The sequence below is a fragment of the Chiloscyllium plagiosum genome, unplaced genomic scaffold (genome assembly GCF_037043375.1).
Source record: "Chiloscyllium plagiosum isolate Xiang-an unplaced genomic scaffold, Cpla_swu_hap1 HiC_scaffold_8, whole genome shotgun sequence".
Taxonomy (NCBI): domain Eukaryota; kingdom Metazoa; phylum Chordata; class Chondrichthyes; order Orectolobiformes; family Hemiscylliidae; genus Chiloscyllium; species Chiloscyllium plagiosum.
Genome location: NW_028270146.1, coordinates 44,121,174 through 44,143,774, shown reverse-complemented (window position 1 = coordinate 44,143,774; position 22,601 = coordinate 44,121,174). Strand labels below are relative to the sequence as shown.

Here is a 22,601-nt window from a genome sequence, read left to right as displayed (position 1 = left end):
GTATGAAACATCATCGCGAACGAAGGTAGGGAATTCGAGCAGCATTGACCACAGGCCGCGTGCCGCAATCTCGCATCGTTGCCATGGAGACCGGACACAGCTGCCCGTTGCTGCCAGCTCGAGCCGCTTTTGGATGGGGGCAGAATCCTTCTTTTGTGAACGGACAGTGTGCCCTTAATTTGTAAGCCATATTTTTTACAAAAATTAAATCCTTATACTGGATAGCAGTCAACCTTTTGTACGTGTTCTTCTCTAAAACTGATCAATATTTTAAAAATGACAATGGCCGGGGTGGTTTGGTCGCCCGTCCTACACCGAGGGCATCGGCACAGCTTAAAGCGGCAACCTCATGACCATTAGGTCGGGCCCCGCGTTCAGCAGTCCATCTCAGATAGCCTCATTATATATGTGGTGATGCATCGTGACTGATTCCATTACTCCAGTTAGTGGCCCAGCCTTTAGAAAGCGGATTTTTTTTACTGCTGGATAGTTAGTGCTTTTGGCATCCAGCCGTCTTATCTGGAATTATTTATAGTTAAGTTGATTTCACATTCCACTGATTGTACAGCATTTGGTACCCAAAATCACATGGAATGATGCTTCACGAACTGAAAGGCTAGCTTTTAACACCAAAAATGATCTAGTGAGCAATTTCATCGCTTTGCTTCCCTAACTTCTCAATGTTTGAGATCACTGTGCTCGGAACCTGGAACTCTCATTCGGAACGGGTGGTCGAGACAGACACTCTCGCTTTATTTCAAAATGTCTACTTGAATTGCCGTATCTGTCAGCTTCAAACCTAATACTGATAAAGATGGGTAGCTTTTTGTCACCAGTACTGTACAGATATGAATGGTCAAATGACTTCTTGTGTTGTAAATTTTCTATGATAACAGAACCAAAACGGTAACCTTGATCATATCAAAGTGTAAAAGTGGCATTTATTTATTTATCTCAAATGCCTTTTCTATCCTGCATTTTCTTATGACCTCATTTTCTCTACCTTGCTTTCTCTGTCTCTTTTTATCAGCTCTCTTCAAAGTCTGCTCATCAGTGGGGTTTGTGGGCACCCGCATGATGTTTCTCTTGCTTTCTCTGCCTGGAGAGTGAGAAAGCAACAGAATCGCAAAATGGGATTACTCCAATTGATATAATGTAAGTGAAAGCACTCTTTTAAACTTAGAGCATACAGTTTTAAATGGTGTTTTAACTAATGCACAACTTGCACAGTCTTGCCTTCAAGCAGTCTCTTGCTCAGGAATGTGTGAACAAAAGAAAAATATCAAGACTCCAAAATGGAAATCATACAATTTTACAATACAGAAAAATCATCTGATTCTTGGCACCAGCATCAAAAGAAATGTCTATGGTAGTCTAATTTCCCTGTCCTACATCCCCCCCCCCCCCCATACCCTTTTCATCTGTATACATTGATTCCATTTTAAAAGTAAATTTGCAGTGTTTATGACCGCTATGCTAATTGCATGAAGCAACAAAATCAAGATTGGTCTGGTGCAGGCAACCTATACTTGTTTAACCTCTTAAAAACATTCAACAAAGTTAAATTCAATATTACAATGTAACAATTACATCTTAAAGGCATGTAGAAGATTAGTTTCAAAAAAATCAAATGGAGCACATATGATCTGGAAATTTTTTGAAGATATTAATTTTTTTTGGATATAACTCAAGTTTCCCCTATAAGTGTGTTGAAAAAAAAACTCTTTCACAATCTTTCATTTGAATCAAAGCAGAAAGCACAGTGTAGAAGTTACTTTATTCAGCTTTTGGAATTTTCAGCTTTGGCAAATCTTTACAACAACTTCTGTTGCTCATAACTTGGGGTGGTGTAATTACATGGCAATTTTTATTCCAGTCTGAATTATTTTCAAATGTAGACTTCAACATAAGAGACCCTGGAGTATAATTGATTTGCTTGCTCCCATCCGATAGCCCTCTACAGTTATAACAATACAAAGTACAATCAATAACAAATATATTTTTCCCATTAGTGATGGTATGTAGGTTTTAACCAAATTGGCTTTCACAACCTGCAGTGTATGAAATTGTTTGCAATAGACACATTAGTGCATATTTTATGGATAAATGGATCATCTGTCCCTGACGATGAACACTATATTGCTGACTGCAAATTATATTCAAAGAATTTATTTCTCTTTACTATAATTGACAATTAATGACACACCTGTATTGTTACTCTATTGTGATCAAGTCACTGGATCAACCCTAGTTCAATGAGGAGTGAAGGACACCATGCAGGAGCAGCACTAGTCACACTTAAAATGAGGTGGCAACCCGGTGAAGTTTTAGAGGACGACTTAGACACAATATACTATGGATAGAACCAAGTGAGATCACCAAAAAAAACAAAAAAACACTGTACACAAGAACAACAACAACCACATGTGTCCTTACGCCTGTATGATTCAAATATTTGTGTTTCAGACTAACTGTGCCCTTAGCCAAGCTGTTCCTGTAAAACTACAACATAGGCATCAACCCAATATTGAATCATTCCCAGATTGGTCCTGCTCATGAAAAGCACATTAAATAAAATACAACCAATAGTCTACTCTCAATTATTAGCAAAATGAGTGAAAGTGTTGTCAGTTGTTATCACAAAATAATTACTTAGCAACAACCAACTCAGTAATTCTCAGTCAGAATTCTGCCAAGGCCACTCAGCTCAACCTTGGTCATCACAGACTAAAGAATTGAATTGCAAAAATGACCTGAGAGTGACTGCCTTTGACATCTGGACAACATTTTTCTGAAGTTGGTACCAAGAAGCCATAGCATAATTGAAGACAATTGGAATAAAGAGCGGAAAACATCCTTTGACTGAAGTCATATTTGGCACAAAAGAACATGTTTGAGATTGTTGGAGGCCGCTCATCCCAATCCTATGTCCACAACTATTTTCAGCTACTTCCCACCAATCTAATGTCAGAAATGGGTATTTTCACTGATGATCGAATAGTAATTAGTACCATTTGAAGCTCCTCAGAAACTAAAACTGTACCTGCATGCAGTAAGACCTGGGCAACATTCAGACTTTGGTTAAGTGTCAAGTAACATTAGTGTCATCCATATACAAAGCAATGACCATTTCATCAAGAGAAAATCTAACATCTCTTCTTGAGATTCAGCATTACTTCACTTGCTGAATCTCTCCACTATCAATTACCGTGGAGTTGATATTGATTAGAAATGTAACTGGACCAGCGATATAAGCTCTACAGCCACAGGAACACAGAGGTTGGAAATTCTCGTACAAGTAATTCCTCTCCTGAAGTTTGAAAAGTCTGGTCACAAGGCACAAGCTAAGATTATTATTTCCACTCACTTAAATAGTCTTTTGCTAGAAATTCTGTGTCTTACGGTCTTATTTTCTACAACTACCTGATGAAGGAGTAGCGCTCCGAAAGCTAGTGCTTCCAAATAAACCTGTTGCACTATAACCTGGTGTTGTGTGATTTTTAACTTTGTACACCCCAGTCCAACATTGGCACCTCCAAATCATTAGATAGTCTGTACGATATTAGCACAATATATTGTTCATTCCTCTGATTTAACTGTTAGAAATTCACATAAAAAGGTTGTGAATTAAAAATAAATACACCCTGTCTTTATTCCATAAGCAAGCTTATATGTGTACTTACCTGGGAAGCAATGTTTCCTGGTGTTTTGGTCCTCTAAATTTAAAAGATTATATAAAGTAGTTATTAATATGATCCTGAAGTAATTCTTCCATAAAATTTTTTGATTCACTTGTCCTAAAAAATCCATTTATAGTAGCTTTGTAAAAGTCAATAAAGGTATTTTGAAGTGCAGAACTCTCTCATTCTTATTCTTTACTGTATTTAAATCTACCTCTGTCCATTATCAGTTCTGTGGTAGACCCTTTTGGCTTCTCTATTGCGTTTAGTTATAACTTTTTTAATATCTCTGAGAAGGCAAATCTGTTAAATTTATTCACATCAAACCTTTCAGACTGTCAGTCCATGAAGTCATATCAGTTTATTATTACATCATTTTTCAACAGTACAAGCCACAGTGATCAGGATATATTTTCCACTAAATATAATAAATATTTTCAACGGCAAATCTACTACAATAAAGTATAAAGTCAACCTCACCACATTGCTGTCAAATGATATTATTTTCCATAATATTAGCAAGTCACGTGCAAAATCTTATCACCCACAGGGAGATGGCTTTGGAGGTAGGGGAGTCATTTTGGAAAAGTGCACATTGGGTTGTATACACAATAAGATTTGCCTCCAAGTGATCTTATTGAAGATAAATTTGGAACAGCAATAGATATCTGCCCAAAATAAGCTGGTAGTCAATTATTGGCAATCACATGCTAATTGGGAGGGCAGAATGGTTATGCCACCATCTCCATGATGGTGCAATAGGCTACCATCACCAAAAATCTGGTAGATGGCTGGAGAAAGCATCCTGTTGTAAGTAGAGGGTGGGTCCAATGATGCCTGCTTTAATTCCATCCTCCATTCAGTGTGGACCAAAGGGCTACAGCTGTAGCTGCATACCAATGTGCACCTTTCCAAAATTATAAAACCCCACCATCTCCAAATTTGTCAGCATGTGGTGACATACATACATTATGCATGTAATATATGTTTCATACATTATCTGCTACATTATGAAAATGAACATATCATTTGACAGCAGGAGGATGACAAATTTGTTGGTGGTGAAGTTGATTTGATATCTTATCAACTTGGTAGATTTATTGTTGAAGATATTTACCTCTATTTCATTGGCTTGATAGCATGACCACTGTTTTTTTGTTATACATTCAAAATGTTTCAGAGGTCACTTCCTTTGTGAGGTACCCTTCAGTCTCTCACCTGTCTTTAGCAGCTTTGTCCACCTCTCCTGTTGAGACTGCCTTTTGCTCAGATCTTGGGAGCTTTGATTGGCCTTCCTACATTTCTAGCCTTCTTGCCAATCTGAATTGGACATGGCTACTAAAGGCAGCCTGTTAAGTGGCCACCTCCAGGAAGATTGTGCAGGCAAGCAGATCTCAAACTGTTGGAGTTGGACCTGGAAGTGTTCTGGTCTAAATATAAATTCTAAGGAGATAAGATTCTGCCCATTGATTTTCTGTGTAAAAATAAAGGCAGACTACTGTACATAGAAAATAAGAAGGTATTGGTTGTTAGTTTTAATTATTTTCTTTAGATACTCTTCAGAAGTTCCACATCACTGTTACTATGTGTGAGGAGATCTTATTTCTAAAGAACATAGTAGCTGATCTTCTAAAATAACTATCTTTATTAAGTGAACACAGCATGTGAATAATTCCCAATTTTTGCCTGTGGGAGGCTAAATGTACATAGTTACCCTTGCAACTGAATACCAGAGAAAGAAAACTTTCATTTATATGGGGCTTTTCTCATCCAATGAATGTCATAAAACATTTTGAATGTTATAGTAGTGTTTTGTCATCACTGCCATAATGTTGGAAATATGTTAAGCAATTTGTGCATAGGAAACACACACCAAATTATTACATCTTAGATAATGAAAGACAATCTAATTTTTTTGTGTCGTTGTTTGAAGAATAAATATTAACCAACACACTGGAGATAATTCCCCGACCTCAAAGTCGTGCCATGGGATCTTTTACATCTACTCAAGCAGCTACCCAATCTACCTGTAGTGCAGCACATACATTTCTGCAGTGAAGTGTAAGCATAGACACTTGTACTCCAGCCCTAGAGTATGACTTGACCCCTGAGCCTTGTGACACAGAAGCAAGCATGCTAACAACTGAGCTAGAAATTCAATGATGCTTCAGTGATTTTATAAGTGTCCCTATCCATGGACTGGGAGGCCTGTGTTGAAGTCTCATCTGTTTCAAAGGTGTGTAATAACTTCTCTGAACAAGTAATAAAATAGAGAAATGTTTTAAAAAGTTGCCTATGCCCATACTGATCTGAAAATGCCCGATATCATTTGATCTCAGAAGCTAAGCAGGCTCATGCCTAGTTAGTACTTGGATGGGATACTGCCTAGGAATACCAGGTACTGTCAGCTCAGCTGTTGTGGCACAGTGGTAGTGCTCCTACTCCTGCTCTGGGAGGCCCGGGTTCAAGTCCTATCTGCTCCAGAGGTGTACAATAACATTTGAGCAGGTCATTTAGAAAATATGTTAAAATCTTTTAAAAAGGCCCCTTGACATTCAGTGGTATTACCAATGCTAAATCCCACACTATCGACATCTGGGATTTACAACTGATTTTTATAAAAGCTGAACCACTCACATAAATACCATAGCTCACCAGGTCAGTAGTTTACTTCCAAAACATCTTGAATATGTACAAGCCACAATTTAAGACTGTAAGGGAATATTCTCTAATTGCTTGAATGAATGCACTTCTAACACATAAGCTCAACCCATTCAGGTCAAAGCAGTTCCCTTGATCAGGACACACATCCACTCCCTCCACCACCAGAATACGATAAATGTGTTGTATCCCATGTAATGGTATACTGCACCAAGTCATTTGGTGTTCTTCAGCAGCCCCTCTCAAACTGTAATATCTAGGAGAAGGGCAGCATGTGCAAAAGAATACTACCATTTCCAAACGTATCTTCCAGAACTTTGATATGTCCTTGTTCTTTCAAAATCTTGGAATTCTCAATTAAATAGCATGTGACAGTATATTTACAGATACCTTTTTCCTCGTGGGGGAATCTGTAACTAAGGGGCACAGTTTAGAAATAACATTTTGGTATAATAAACTATTTGACAACTCAAGCTCACTCATTCAATAAAATCTGGCTGACCTGGTTGCACCCTTAACTTCTCTTTCCTATCTGCTCCTCCATAACTCTGAACTTTCTGGTCAACCAAATTCTAACACAGCTTTAAATATATTCAATGACATATAACTTCACTGCTTGCTGGGCAAGAAAATTCCAAATAATAAAAGGAATCTCTGAGAGAAGAAATTCCTCATAATCTTTAATGGGAGGTCTCTTATTTTGAAACTGTGCCCTCTAGTTATAGATTCCCCTAGAAGAAAAATATTGTCTGTATTATCTCCCTGTCAACCACCTTCAGAATCTTTTATGTTTCAATGAGATCACTTGTAATTGTGGTAAATTTCAAGGATTAAAAAGGACCTGGCTGCTTAACCTTTCATCACAGAATCAGAAATCAACCCTCTGAATCTTTTCTAAATTGCTTCCAATGCAAGTATGCCCCTCCTCATGTAAGGTGACCAAAGTTGTACACAGTATTCTAAGTATGGCCTTACCAATGACCTGTACACACATAGAACAAATTCCCTACTTTTATATTCCATTCACCCTTGCAATAAAACCAAACTCCACCTGCCATCTTTTTCCCAGTCATTCAAAATTTGCAGACAATTTGTCTCTTCCCCACAACTTGCTTTCCTTCTCATCTTAGTATTATCACTAAATTTGGATGAAGCTCCTTCATCTATGTTATTGAATGCATTCAAGGCTATCCTAGACATTTCATATCAACAAAGTAGTCAAAAGTTATGGGGTGTAAACTCAGCAGGAATGTGGAGTTCAGGCTCCAGTCAGATCAGGCATATCTTTTTGAATGTGTTTGGGCCAGTCTACTCTAATTTCTTATGACCTAATATTACAACTTGCATTTATAGAGTACCTTTGGTATAGTAATACATGCCAAACTGCTTGAAAACAGTGATTACAGTCGTCTTTTTAATATTCAGGTTTCTAAAATTCCGAACTCACCAAATGAGCTAGACATTGGATTTCTTGTCAGGTTTTGTCAAAGTGAAGACCTGACAGATTCAGCTCGCTGGTATGCCAAAATTTGGAAACTGGGCTCCAACATCTTAGGACATGCTCCATGGGTCCTCACCCTGAACAACTTCTCTTTCCAATCCTCCCACTTCCTCCAAACGAAAGGAGTAGCCATGGGCACCCGCATGGGCCCAAGCTATGCCTGCCTCTTCGTAGGATATGTGGAACAGTCCATCTTCCGCAACTACACTGGCCCCTCCCCCCACCTTTTCCTCCGCTACATCGATGACTATATCGGCGCCGCCTCGTGCTCCCACGAGGAGGTTGAACAGTTCATCCACTTCACCAACACCTTCCACCCCGACCTCAAATTCACCTGGACAGTCTCAGATTCCTCCCTCCCCTTCCTCGACCTTTCTATTTCTATCTCAGGCGACCGAATCAACACGGACATCTACTACAAACCGACCGACTCCCACAGCTACCTGGACTACACCTCCTCCCACCCTGCCCCCTGTAAAAACGCCATCCCATTCTCCCAATTCCTTCGACTCCGCCGCCTCTGCTCCCAGGAGGATCAGTTCCAAAAACGCACAACCCAGATGGCCTCCTTCTTCAAGGATTGCAATTTCCCCCCCGACGTGGTCGACGATGCCCTCCACCGCATCTCTTCCACTTCCCGCTCCTCCGCCCTTGAGCCCCGCCCCTCCAACCACCACTGGGACAGAACCCCACTGGTCCTCATCTACCACCCCACTAATCTCCATGTACAGCGCATCATCCGCCGTCATTTCCGCCACCTCCAAACGGACTCTACCACCAAGGATATATTTCCCTCCCCTCCCCTATCAGCATTCCGTAAAGACCACTCCCTCCGTGACTCCCTCGTCAGATCCACACCCCCCACCAACCCAACTTCCACTCCCGGCACCTTCCCCTGCAACCGCAGGAGGTGCAAGACTTGTGCCCACACCTCCCCCCTCACCTCCCTCCAAGGCCCCAAAGGAAACTTCCATATCCGCCACATATTCACCTGCACCTCCACACACATCATCTATTGCATCCTCTGCACCCGATGTGGCCTCCTCTATATTGGGGAGACAGGCCGCCTACTTGCGGAGCGTTTCAGAGAACACCTCTGGGACACCCGGACCAACCAACCCAACCACCCTGTGGCTCAACATTTCAACTCCCCCTCCCACTCCACCAAGGATATGCAGGTCTTTGGACTCCTCCATCGCCAGACCACAACAAAACGACGGTTGGAGGAAGAGCGCCTCATCTTCCGCCTAGGAACCCTCCAACCACAAGGGATGAACTCGGATTTCACCAGTTTCCTCATTTCCCCTCCCCCCACCTTGTCTCAGTCAAATCCATCGAATTCAGCGCCGCCTTCCTAACCTGCAATCTTCTTCCTGACCTCTCCGCCCCCACCCCAGTCTGACCTATCACCTTCACCTTGACCTCTTTCCACCTATCACATTTCTGACGCCCCTCCCCCAAGTCCCTCCTCCCTACCTTTTATCTTAGCCTGCTGGACAAACATTTCCTCATTCCTGAAGAAGGGCTTATGCCCGAAACGTCGATTCTCCTGTTCCCTGGATGCTGCCTGACCAGCTGCGCTTTTCCAGCAACACATTTTCAGCTCCATGGGTGCCAGCCTCACACACCCAGTGTCTGCAGAGAGTGACAGTTGACATGCGCCAGCCTCTAAGAATGCAAATGTCTGATTCACTAACATGTCATTTCTGCACTTCAGTGTTACTTGGGCAGCACCAGCAAGCGTCAAAGTAATGCAGTAGAAAGAACACTCCAGGAAACATAACCAACTCAAGAACTGGAGCAAGCTGCATCTCTCGGCCCTTTGTTAGCTGTCATAGCTCTCATTTATTCAGCACTCAGCTGGATGTTCACAGTATCCTTGCTCATATTACTGCCAAGCTGCCTTCCTGGATAACTCAGGAATCAGAGATTAGGAATTTTTCTCTCAGAAGGTAGTGAATCTGTGGAATTTTCTACCAGAGAGCTATGAGAAAGGAAACAACAGAGGCCTTGACCCAATTTTTTATAAATCTTCTCTGGCCACAGGGAAGTACCAGTGGACTGGGAGAATAGCTAATTTGGTTCCACTTTACAAGAAAGGTGGTAGGGATAGACCAGGAACTATAGACCAGCAAATTCCCATTAAAAAGTGGTAGAGAATGTATTGGAAAAGTAGGGAAGGAGAAAATTAATCTCTATTTAGAGAGTTTGTTCAGGGATAGTCAGACAGAAGTCATGCCCCACAAATCTAGATAAATTTTGACAGGGTGACCAAGTAGATGAAGGTATGGTAGTTGATGTACTCTGTATGGGTTTCAGCAAGGCCTTTGACAAGGCTCCATATATGAAACTGATAAAAAGAGTAAACGTTCATGGGGTGCAGGGTAACATGGCAAGTTGGATCCAAAATTGGCTTAATGGCAGGAGACAGAGGAAGGTGGTAGAAGGATATTTGTGTAACTGGAGTCCAATGTGTAGTGGTGTACCACAGGGATTGGTGCTGAGTCCTTTATTGTTTGTGATCTTCATAAATGTTGTAATTGAAATCAAAGGGAGGATGATAACTAAGCTTGCAGTTAACATGAAGATTGGCTGTGTGATGACAATGAGGAGGAAGGTGTTCGGTTACAGGAGCATATAAATGGATTAGTCAGATGAGGAGATCAGTGGCAGGTGGATAAATGTGATGCACTTTGGAAGAAGGAACAAGCCAAGGAAGTACTCAATGAATGGCAGGACACCAGGAAGCTCAAAAGGAAAAGAGGGGTTTGGGGCAAGGGGCATGGCAGCAGGTGGTCGAAGGGTGGTTGGTGTGTTCAAATACAAGTGAAAGTAGCAGCGCAAGTTAATAAGGAATCTAACAAATACAGGATGCTTACCTTTATCAGTCAAGGCATAAATTACAAGAGCTGGGTGGTTACGTTGGAGCTGTACAAAATTTTGGTTAGGCCACAACTGGAATACCACGTGTACTTCTAATTACCTCATTCTAGGAAGGATGTGATTGTACTGAAGGGGCTGCGGAGAAGATACACCAAGATGTTCCTTTGGATGGAATGTTTTAGCTATGAAGAAAGGCTAACTAAGCTAGGATAGTTTTCTTTGGAGCACAGAAAGTTGAGTTGTATAAGATTATGAGTGACATTTACAGTGTGGATAGAAAGCAGCTGCTCGCTTGGTCAAAGGTCAAGAATAAGAGACACACTTCTCAAGTGAAAGGTAGAAAGTTTAGAGGGATTTTTAAATAAAAATCCTTTCACCTAAAGGGTGGTGGGGCTCTGAAATGCACTGTCTGGGAGGGTAGTTGAGACAGGTAATCTGGCGACCTTTAATAAGTAATTGGATGAACACTTGAGTGTCATAACATTCAAGGCTGTGGGACTAGTGTAGGCAATGTATAGTGTATTTTTGGTGGGACAGACTAGATGGGCTGAATGGCCTCTGTACTTATGATTCTATGTGTGGGAGAAAATATTATCGACTTTCAGATGATTAAAATTGGATAAGTATCCATGCCCAGGTGCGATGTATCCTAGGCTACAGTGGGGGACAAGAAAACAATTGACCTGACATTAATTTTTCAAATTCTGCCTGATCATTGTAAAGATGTTAGGGGACTGGAGAACAACTAAAGTGGTACTATTATTCAGGGAAGGTAGTAGGGATAAACCAGGGCACTCTAGGCCAGTGAGTCAAATGTTAAAGGTCAGGAAACTTTTGGAAAAAAATTCTGAAACAAAATTAATTTCCACTTGGAGAGGCAAGGATTGATCAAGGATAGTCAGCATGGCTTTGTCAAGGGAAGATAGTGATTACGTTTTGTGGGTACGTGATTAGATGTGTAAGATGAGGTAGTTGATGTAGTCCAAATGGACTTGCGTAAACCTTTTGACAAGGTATTATGGGAGACTGATGAACAAGGTCATGAACTCATAGGATCCAGGGCAATTTGGCAAATTGATCCATAATTAGTTTAGTGGATAAGGCAGAGGGTGATGGTTGAAGGTTGTTTTGTGATTAGAAGCTTGTGTCCACTGGTGTAGCGCAAGATTTGGTGCTGGCTCTCTTTCTATTTGTAGTGTACATTAATGGTCTAGACACTAATTGTAGGACATTTGCTCAGTAACTTTGCAAATGGTGGTAAACAGCAAGGAGGAGAGCTTTAAAATCCAGAAGGATACAGATGGGTTTGTCAGATGAGCACAACAGTGCCAAATGGAATTCAATCTAGAAAAATCTGAGGTGATGCATTTTGGAAGGATTAACAAAGCAAGACATGATGAATGGCAGGGCCTCAGGAAGTACAAATGATCAGAGGGACCTTGATGTGCAATGTCTACCGATCCTTGAAGGCAACAACACAGGTGGATAAGATAATTAAGAAAGCATATGGCACATTTGCTTTTATTAGTTGAGGCAGATATATGGGAACACCATCATCTGCGAGTACCTCATCAACCACTGACTTGGAAACATATCGCCATTCCTTCACTGTCGCTGGGACAAAATAGTTGAATTTGCTTCCTAGTAACATTCTGGGTCTACCTATAGCACATGGATTGCCAAGGCTCAAGAAGGCAGCTCACTACCACTATCTCAAGGGCAACTAGGGACCGGAAATAAGTTCTGGTCCAGTCAGTGTCACCTGCATCCCAAGAGAGAGAACTTTTTTTTGTAAACCTATTCAGTGACTTGGTCTCTACCGCCCTCTGTCGTAGAGAATTCCACAAGTTCACCCCCCTCTGAATCAAGAAATTGTAAGTTGTTTAAGTTTGAAATGGCCTATCTTATCCTCATATCATGAGACACTGACCTCTTGTTCTGTGTCAATCCCATTTAATCAGGGGAATCTTTATTACTGCAACACCACATACTGCATGGTCAGAAGTTTATACATGTCGATGAGATCTCCTATTTAAAAAAAAGCAAAGAATGACTAAAGGTTTAATATGGAAGAGAAAATCAGTGTACAAGAGGATAAAGGTAGGAAATTTTCACTTTCCAAACATAGACTGGGACTGCCATTGTGTTAAGGACTTGGGGAAGAATTTGTTAAGTATGTACAAGATAACTTCCTTTTTTACTAGAGAAGGAACAATACGTGACCTTCTGTTAGGAAATAAGGCAGGGTAAGTGACTGAGGTGTCACTGAGAGAGCACTTTGCGGCAAGTGATCATAATTCTATTAGTTTTAAAATAGTTACTGATCAAAAAGTTAAAGTTTAAATTGGAGTAAGGTAAATTTTGACAGTATTAGACAGGAACTTACAAAAGTTGATTGGGGAGATGATTCGCAGGTGAAGGGATGTTTGGGAAGTGGAAGGCCTTTAAAAATGAGATAACAGGAGTTCAGAGATACTATGTTCCCACTAGTGTGAAAGGCAAGGCTGGTATGTACAGGGAATGCTGGATGACTAGAGGAATTGAGGCTCTGAACAAGAAAAGTAAGGAGGAATGTATCAGAATCGAGTGAATCCATAGAGGAGCATAAGGTTAGTATGAGTACTCTTAAGAGGGAAATCAGGAGATCAAAAAGGGGACATGAGATAGCTTTGGCAAATTGAGTTAGAATTAGCATTTAGAATTTACTGTCATGTTACAAGAAAAAAAAGTGTGTTCTTTGTCGCCCTACCATGGCACCTATATTAATGACAAAAGTCATGGTAAAATCATAAGTTACAAAAAGTAATATAAGACAAAGTTCATCAAAATCTATTCAAAGGCTCCTGGTCTCAAAGAAATAATAGACACAGCTGGGCTGAGAACCACATCCATAACGAGAATGATATGATGGGACGAAAGCCGAAATGCCGCTCCTGTTGGCCAAAAGCCTCCAAAGAGAAACCATCGCCAAGAATGCCACTTAGAAAAATGCTGGGCCGTCGGATCACTGGGGCAGGGCAAGATCGCCACCCACGGACAAAATGGTACACTGAGACATCGGAACACTGAACCAGAAATGCTCGCTGTACAGTAAAGGAGAATCCAAAGAGATTCTACACACGTTACTTACATTACAGGCAAAAGAGTAACTAGGGAGAAAATAGGACCTCTTAAAGCTCTATGTGGCTATCTATATGTGGAACCACAGGAGATGGGCAAGATGCCAAACAAATATACCATGTCAGTATTTACTGTGGACAAGGACGTGGAAGGTAAGGAACTTGAGGAAAAAAATAAGGGTGTCTTGTAAAGTGTTCATGTTACAGAAGGGGAGGTGCTGGAGATCTTTAAATACATAGAATTAGATAAATTCACAGGACCTGATCAGGTGTGTACCAGGACTTTGTGGGAGGCTAGAGAAATGATTGCTGCGCCCCTTGTTGAGAAATTTGTATCATCCACAGCTACGGATGAGGTACCAGAAGACTGGAGGTTGGCAAACATGGTGCCATTATTTAAGAAAGGCTATAACGAAAAGCTAGGAACTATAGACCAGTGAGCCTTAGGTCAGTGGTAGGTAAGCTGTTGGAGGGGATTCTGAGGGACAGGTTTTACATGCATTTAGAAATGCATGGACTGTTTAGGAATAGTCAACATGACTTTGTGTGTGGGAAATTATGTGTCACAAATTTGATTGAGATTTTTGAAGAGGTGACAAAGAAGAGTGATGAAGGCAGTGTGATAAACGTTGTCTATGTGGATTTCATCAAAGTGTTCAACAAGGTTCTGGATCGTAGACTGGCTAGTAAGGTTAGTAGAAAGTGAGGACTGCAGATGCTGGAAATCAAAGTCGAGAGTGTGGTGCTGGAAAAGCACAGCGGGTCAGGCAACATCCGAGGAGCAGGAGAATCGGTGTTTCAGACATAAGCCCTTCATCAGGAATGGGGCTTGTGGGCCGGGGGGGCTGAGAGATAAATGGAGGAGGTGGGGTTGGGAAGGAAAGGTAGCTGAGAATGTGATGGGCAGATGAAGGTGAGGGAGAAGGTGATAGGTTGGAGAGGAAGATGGGGCAGATAGATGGAAAAGATGATGGACAGATGAGGAGGGCAGTTCCAAGTTGGAGGCCTGGGACTGGGATTATGTGGGGAGAAGGGAAATGAGGAAACTCTTGAAATCCACATTGCAACCATACAAAATCAGGGTCCCAAGGTGGAATATGAGGCGTTCTTCCTCCAAGTGTCGGGTGGTTAGGGTTTGGTGATGGAGGAGGCCCTAGGACCTGCATGTCTTTGGTAGAGTGGAAGGGAAGTTGAGGTATTCAGCCACGGGGCGGTGGGGTTGGTTGGTGCGGGTGTCCCAGAGATGTTCTCTGTAACGATCTGCAAGTAGGCATCCTATCTCCCCGGTGTAGAGGAGACAACAACGGACAAACCCCACCCCTCCCAATGCAACAAGGACAGAACCCCCTTTGGCCCTCACCTTCCACCCCTCCACATATATCGCATCATCCTCTGCCACCTACAAATGGACCCCACCATCAGAGATATGTTTTCCCTTCCCACCCCATCAGCATTCCGGAGAGACCATTCCCCCCACAACTCCCTCATCAGGTCCAAACCCCCACCAGCCCACATCCCACTCCCGGCACCGTCCCCTGCCAGTCCAGGAAGTGCAAAATCTGTGCCCTCACCACTCCCCTCACCTCCATCCAAGGCCCCAAAGGACCCTTCCACATCCAACAGAAATTTACCTGTAATGTCCACCAATGTCATCTACTGTATCGTTGCGCCCAATGTCGTCTCCTCTGCATTGGGGAGACAGGACACCTACTTGCAGATCATTTCAGATTACATCTCTGGGGCACCTGCACCAAACAACCCCCTCCCAAACCGTCAAGGGCATGCAGGTCCTGGGCCTCCTCCATTGCCAAACCCTTACCACCTGACGCCTGGAAGATGAATGCCTTATATTCCGCCTTGAGACCCTGCAACCACATGGGATCAACATGGATTTCAACAGTTTCCTCATTTCCCCTCCCCCCACATTATCCCAATTCCAAGCCTCCAACTTGGCATTGCCCTCCTGACCTGTCCATCACCCATCATCTATCCACTCCAACCTCCTCTCCGACCTATCACCTTCTCCCTCACCTTCATCGACCTATCGCATTCTCAGCTACCTTCCCCACCCCCCACCCCACACATTTATCTCTCAGCAACGCCACCCCTCACCCTGCCCGGCCCACAGCCTCATTCCTGATGAAGGGCTTATGCCCGAAACATTGATTCTCCCACTCCTTGGATGGTGCCTGACCTGCTGTGCTTTTGCCAACACCACCCTTTTGGCTAGTAAGGTTAAGTCACATAGTATACATGGGGGAGCTAGCCAATTGGATACAAAATTGGCTTGAAGATAGGAGACAGAGTGGTGATGGAGGGTGGAGGGTTGCTTTTCAGACTGGAGGCCTATGACCAAAGGATTTGTCCTGGGTTCATTGATTTTTGTCATTTATATAAATGATTTGGATGCGAATATCATGGGTATTTGTTAGTAAATTTGCAAATGACATCAAAATAGGTGCTGTTGTGGACAGTGAAAAAGATCATCTGAGTACTATGGGACCTTTATTTGTTAGGTCAATTGTCGGAGCAGTGGTGGATGGAGTTTAATTTAGATAAGATAAATTAGTGTTGCATTTTGGTAGGGCCTTCGGGAATGTTGCCGAACAAAGAGACCTAAGGGTACAGGTACATGGGTCCTTGAAAGCGGAGTACCAGACAGACAGGTGAAGATGATGTTTGGTATGCTTTCTTTCATTGGTCAGTGCATTGAGTATAGGAGTTGGGATGTCATGTTGTGGTTGTATAGGACCTTGGCGAGGCCATGTTCAGAATGCTGCATCTAAGTCTTGTCACCCTGCCATAAGAAAAATGTTGGTAAACTTGAGAGAGTACACAAAAGATGTTGCTGTAACTGGTCTGAGTTATAGGGAGAGGCTAAATAAGATGGGGCATTTTTCCTAAGGAGGCCAAGGGATTACCTTACAGAGGTAAGGTATGGATAGGTATAGAGGTAAGGATATTCAATCCCTCTACACCTCCATCCGCCATGACCAGGGCCTCCAAGCTCTCCGTTTCTTCCTCTACCGACGACCCCAACAGTACCCTTTCACCGACACTTTCATTCGTTTGGCTGAACTGGTCCTCACCCTTAACAATTTCTCCTTCTAATCCTCCCACTTCCTCCAGACCAAAGGGGTAGTCATGGGCACCTGTATGGGCCCCAGCTATGCTTGTCTCTTTGTTGGCTACATAGAACAGTCCATCTTCCGTAATTACGTTGGCACCACTCCCCACCTCTTCCTCTGCTACATTGATGACTGCATTGGCGCCACCTCATGCTCCCGCGAGGAGGTTGAGCAATTCATCAACTTCACCAATACATTCCACCCTGACCTTAAATTTACCTGGACCATCTCTGACACCTCTCTCCCCTTCCTGGACCTCTCCATCTCCATTAATGACGACCGACTTGACACCGACATTTTTTACAAACCCACCGACTCTTCCCACCCTACCTCCTGCAAAAATGCCATCCCCTATTCCCAATTCCTCCACCTCCGCCGTATCTGCTCCCAGGAGGACCAGTTCCACCACAGAACACACCAGATGGCCTCCTTCTTTAGAGACCGCAATTTCCCTTCCCATGTGGTCAAAGATGCCCTCCAACGCATCTCATTCACATCCCGCACCTCCGCCCTCAGACCCCACCCCTCCAACCGTAAGAAGGACAGAACCCCCCTGGTGCTCACCTTCCACCCTACCAACCTTCACATAAACCAAATCATCCACCGATATTTCTGCCACCTTCAAACGGACCCCACCACCAGAGATATATTTCCCTCCCCACCACTTTCTGCCTTCCGCAAAGACCGTTCCCTCTGTGACTACCTGATCAGGTCCACGCCCCCCAACAATCCACCCTCCCGTCCTGGCACCTTCCCCTGCCACCGCAGGAATTGCAAAACCTGAGCCCACACCTCCTCCCTCACCTCCATCTACGGTCCCAAAGGAGCTTTCCACATCCATCAAAGTTTTACCTGCACATCCACCAATATCATTTATTGTATCCGTTGCTCCCGATGCGGTCTCCTCTACATTGGGGAGACTGGACGCCTCCTAGCAGAATGCTTTAGGGAACATCTCCGAGACACCCGCACCAATCAACCACACCTCCCTGTGGCCCAACACTTCAACTTCCCCTCCCACTCAGCCGAGGACATGAGGTCCTGGGCCTCCTTCACCGCCGCTCCCTCAACACCCGATGCCTGGAGGAAGAACGCCTCATCTTCTGCCTCAGAACACTTCAACCCCAGGGCATCAATGTGGACATCACCAATTTCCTTATTTCCCCTTCCCCCACCTCACCCCAGCTCCAAACTTCCAGCTCAGCACTGTCCCCATGACTTGTCTTACCTGCCTATCTTCCTTTACACATACACTCCATCCTCCTCCCTGACCTATCACCTTCATCCCCTCCCCCACACCTATTGTACTCTTTGCTACTTTCTCCCCACCCCCACCCTCCTCTCATTTATCTCTCCACCCTTCAGACACTCTGCCTGTATTCCTGATGAAGGGCTTTTGCCCGAAACGTCGATTTTACTGCTCCTCAGATGCTGCCTGAACTGCTGTGCTTTTCCAGCACCACTCTAATCTAAACTCTGGTTTCCAGCATCTGCAGTCATTGTTTTTATCCTGTTATTACTTTACAGAGGTTTATAAATCATGAGGAGGATGGATAGGGTACACAGCCAAAGTATTTTTTCTAGAGTGTGGGAGTACTAAATTAGAGAGCATAGTTTTAAGGTGAGAGGGCAAAGATTTAAAAAGGACCTCAATGGTCACTTTTTCATGCAGAGGGTGGTGTAAGTTTGGAACACGTTGCCAGAGGAAGTGGTGGAGGCAGGTACAAGTGCAACATGTAAAAGGCATCTGGATTGTTTAGTGGGATATGGGCCAAATGCTGGCAAATGGGACTAGGTCAGATTGGGATGTCTGGTTGGTGCAGATGAGTTGGACCGAAGAGTCTGTTTCTGTGCTGTATAGCTCTGTGAATCCAACTTAGCTAAAAATAAAAAGACTGTTAGAGTTTCTTCAGATATTTACAAAAAAACGTTAACAAAGTGAACATTGGTCCTGTAAAACGAGCTGTCCGAGAAGTTTCTAATAGCAATTTGTTACAAGAGGACAAAGGAAATGCTTCAAGGATATCTTTAGTGCATCCTTGAAAAACTGTAGCTTCCCCAACAATTCATGGGAATATCTTGCCCAAGACAGCACAATCTGGAAAAGAAGCATCTGTGAAGGTTCCAACCATTTCTCAGCATCTCCAACAGCTGGAGACCCATGTGAAAACAGCAGAAGGAACATGTAAAAGTTTGAGAACCCTATTTACTCACCCTATTAAACACTTATGCTAGGATATTCAGATCCAGCATTAGATTGTTTAATCATTTTAGGACCTACAGTTCTGGAGTTGAAGAAAGTCATCTTCAGTCCTTTGGGACTACCTTAGAAGATAAAGAGCACCTATGGAAAGTGAGTTTTTGGAACTTATTTTTTTCATTATTAGGAGATGAATCAAGTAAATATGTTGTATTAACCGTCCCCTGGATAAAGAAGTAACATTCCAGAAGCAGGAAAAAAATCAGGAAATAGGAGGGATGGAATAACTAAAATAAAGGAGTTGCCTATTGAAGATAGAGATGAGAGTATTTTTCATCACAGAGGGCGGTGACTCTCTGAAACTCTCTCTTCCTCACAAGGCAGTGAAAGTAATGTCAAATCAAATATATTTGATTGCATGAATAAGCCATCTTTTTTTTAAACTCAAAGAGAGAGTTTGTTGTGGGTCATTTTCAAATTAGTGTTGACAAACAGATGATGTGGTGGAATACATTTCGAAAGGGAAAAGAAAAATAAAAATCACCTTTGTTCTGGACAGAAGAGCAAAATTATAAAATCTTTAAAATTCATCTCATGCTCTTTTCCATGACAGTTCCTTTATCTGCCCGCCTTGCAACATGTTCTCCTTTTCTTGACTGGTAACCTAATCAAATTACCTTATCCTAAGGGATGTGATCGCATCTTGGAATAAAGAATCCAGATGATATTTCCCCTCCCTAATGTTTCACAGTGATTGTAGAGCTGAAGATAGTGGAACTGCAGCTCATATTGTAGATGCATTTGCCCTGGATCACAGTGGCTTCACAGAGCTCCCACATTCTGCAAATGGAATGCATCACCTACCCAGCCATCCTTAATCTGTTTTAATGTATTACTTATTTCAGCTTTGTTTTATTTTTCTTTTGTATATATTGGAATAATCTTACCACCAAATCCTGTATTATGCAGATAGCTAGCCTTCTGCACCAACCCCACCTCCTGGCACCTACACACACACACACACACACACACGAACCAATGCCTATAGGGTGAAAAAAACTTAGAAAGAACAAAGGAGTAGCTCCTTTCCTTCTTCTGCTAACTCCCTTATTAACCAAATATGTTCAAAATCACACATCCCAGCTCTTGCAGCTAAACTTTGTAATTCCTACACAGTCTACCCATCTAAACATTTTAAAGAGTAGAGATTCAGATTGATTGGTTGCCTCAATGTCTTTAGCAATACTGATTTTGAAACTAAATATGTTTGGTATTCTATAACTTTTTATTTCAAAATTTTTAGTGGCTTGCAATGACTTACCAAGCAATGTATCTGCAAATGTGGTGAGTACGCCCCCTGTAGTTAAATTGACAGCAAACACACTCTCTTTGAGCTCAATGTTTCTGTGTGACACCTGCCCAAACCAATTCCAGTCATTATCCCTAACAAGGTGAGTACCATCCTCCCCTGTTTCAAGCTTTCTTCTCAAATGTACTAATGCTCCTATTTTAATGAAACACTCATATTGTTTGTTGTTTTTGTTGTTTGTGCCTGTTGCACTTTGTTTTTTCACCTGGTAGCAACTACTAAACATTGCTTTTTCATTTCTCAAGTGCCCATGTAGTTTCTTCCACATTACCTCCTCTTCTTGCTTGCATATATCTGCAAACTACATGATTATGCCCCACACATCTGCGCAGTCCTTTTCAAAGATAACTCTCTGTTTCTCTCAGAAAAAACAGTTTGTAATAAAAGGAGTCCTGAACTGGTGGAGAACAAGCAAACGTTGAGAACCTCAGTGAGATGAAAGTCTTGGCAGTAACAACAAACAGGGCGTGTGAAACAAAGATTTGGTAGCATGGAGTATGGAAACACTCAACACATTTCTAAGAACATAACAGTGCAAGAACTGGGAGCAGGAGTAGGCAACTTATCCATTAACTTCCCAGGCTTTCTTCATGTCAATGGTGTGGCTACAGGCACACGCATGCTCCCAGTCATGCCCGTCTCTGTGGGGTACATAGAATATACCTTGTTCCAGTCCTATTAGGGTCTCTCCCAAAACTCTTTCTTCAGTACATTGATGACATTATTGGTGCTGATTCCCTCTCTCATCTTGGACAAGTGTGGATTTAATTAAGGAATGTCAGTACAAACTGATTAAAGGCAAATCATGTTTAACTGACTTGTTTTGAGTATTTTGGTGACATAACAGGAGGTTGATGACAGCAAGGTGGTTGATACTGTACACGTAGTCTTACTTACAATGGAAATTTTCTAACGTTCAGTTGTTGGCTTACCAGCAAAGCTGAAGCTCATCAGCCAATAGAGAAAGTGGCAGCATGGTTATGAAGTTGGTTGAGTCAATGACAGAAATGTGAGTAATGTGAATGGATGTTTATTAAACCAGCTAACACAAAAACTTGGAAACATTGAAAAATGTGAGGAGGATTGTGATAAACTTTAAAGAAAACATGAGCCAAGATTAGAGTGGTGCCACAAAAGCACAGCAAGTCAGGCAGCATCCGAGGACCAGAAAGATGGACGTTTTGGGCAAAAGCCCTTCATCGGATGCTGCCTGACCTGCTGTGCTTTTCCAACACCACTCTAATCTTGACTCTAATCTCCCACTTCTGCCTTTAAAGAAAACATGGGCAGGCTGGTGGAATGGGCAAAGATATGGAGAGAAATGTAAAGTGATGCAAATTGTTAGCAAGAATTAAACAAGGCAAAACAAATAGTACAATTCAAAGGGGTGTGCAGGACCAGAAAGATTTCAGGTTTAGAGCAGGCTGAGAAAGTGGTGGAAAAAAAAGGATCCTGAGTTTTATAAATAGAGAAATAGAGTAGAAAAGTAAAGGAGTTATGATGAACCTTTATGAGAAAAAAAGGTTTTGTGACAAATTCTGGGCATCATACTTTAGGAAAGGTTTGAAAGCTATAGGGAGCTGCAGCAAAGGTTTACAAGAAAGAATCTAAGAATGAGATTTCAGTTATGAGTATAAGTTGGGAAGGCTTCTTATAGAAGGTTCAGAGGAGGTTTGATGATGGTATTTAGACTCTCTGCAGGCTCTAGACAGAGCTGAAAGAGAGAAACTGTTGGCAGGTGGGCCAACGACCAGAGGACATGGATGTAAAGTGAATTGCAAAAGAAGAAACAGTAACATAAGGAAGATTTTTTTCTTAACACAGTGACTACTTCGGATCAGGAATGTGGAGGAGGCAAATTCAATCATGGTTTTCAAAGGAAGAGTTGGAAAAGAACCCGAGCAAAAAAATTACTAGCTTATTGAAAAAGGATAGGGAATAGGACTAGCAGAGCTGGCATGGACACAACATGTCAAATAGCCTCCTCTTGTGCTACAAGTTCTAAATGTTATAATTCTAAACAAATCATAGGTATGAATATAACATTTATCCCTTCAGAT

The 22,601-nt window shown here is 42.4% G+C and overlaps 1 protein-coding gene and 1 long non-coding RNA gene across 6 annotated transcripts in view; one reads left to right on the top strand and one right to left on the bottom strand.

The window, feature by feature from the left end:
- The window catches only part of mok (MOK protein kinase), a 131,622-nt gene that overhangs the window by 107,816 nt on the left and 1,205 nt on the right, over positions 1 to 22,601 (bottom strand). Inside the window, exon 1 of one of the 5 annotated variants that reach the window (XM_087989762.1) lies at positions 3,684 to 3,701. The exons of the other annotated variants lie outside the window; for them this stretch is intronic. The gene's annotated coding sequence lies outside the window, so the exon portion shown is untranslated. Of the gene's footprint in view, positions 1 to 3,683; positions 3,702 to 22,601 lie in introns of those variants that run through there. 5 annotated transcript variants of the gene reach the window in all.
- On the top strand, positions 50 to 12,769 carry LOC148149384 (uncharacterized). Its single transcript, XR_015757882.1, has 3 exons — positions 50 to 181; positions 1,031 to 1,155; positions 12,687 to 12,769. It is a non-coding gene; the product is annotated as an uncharacterized LOC148149384 (long non-coding RNA).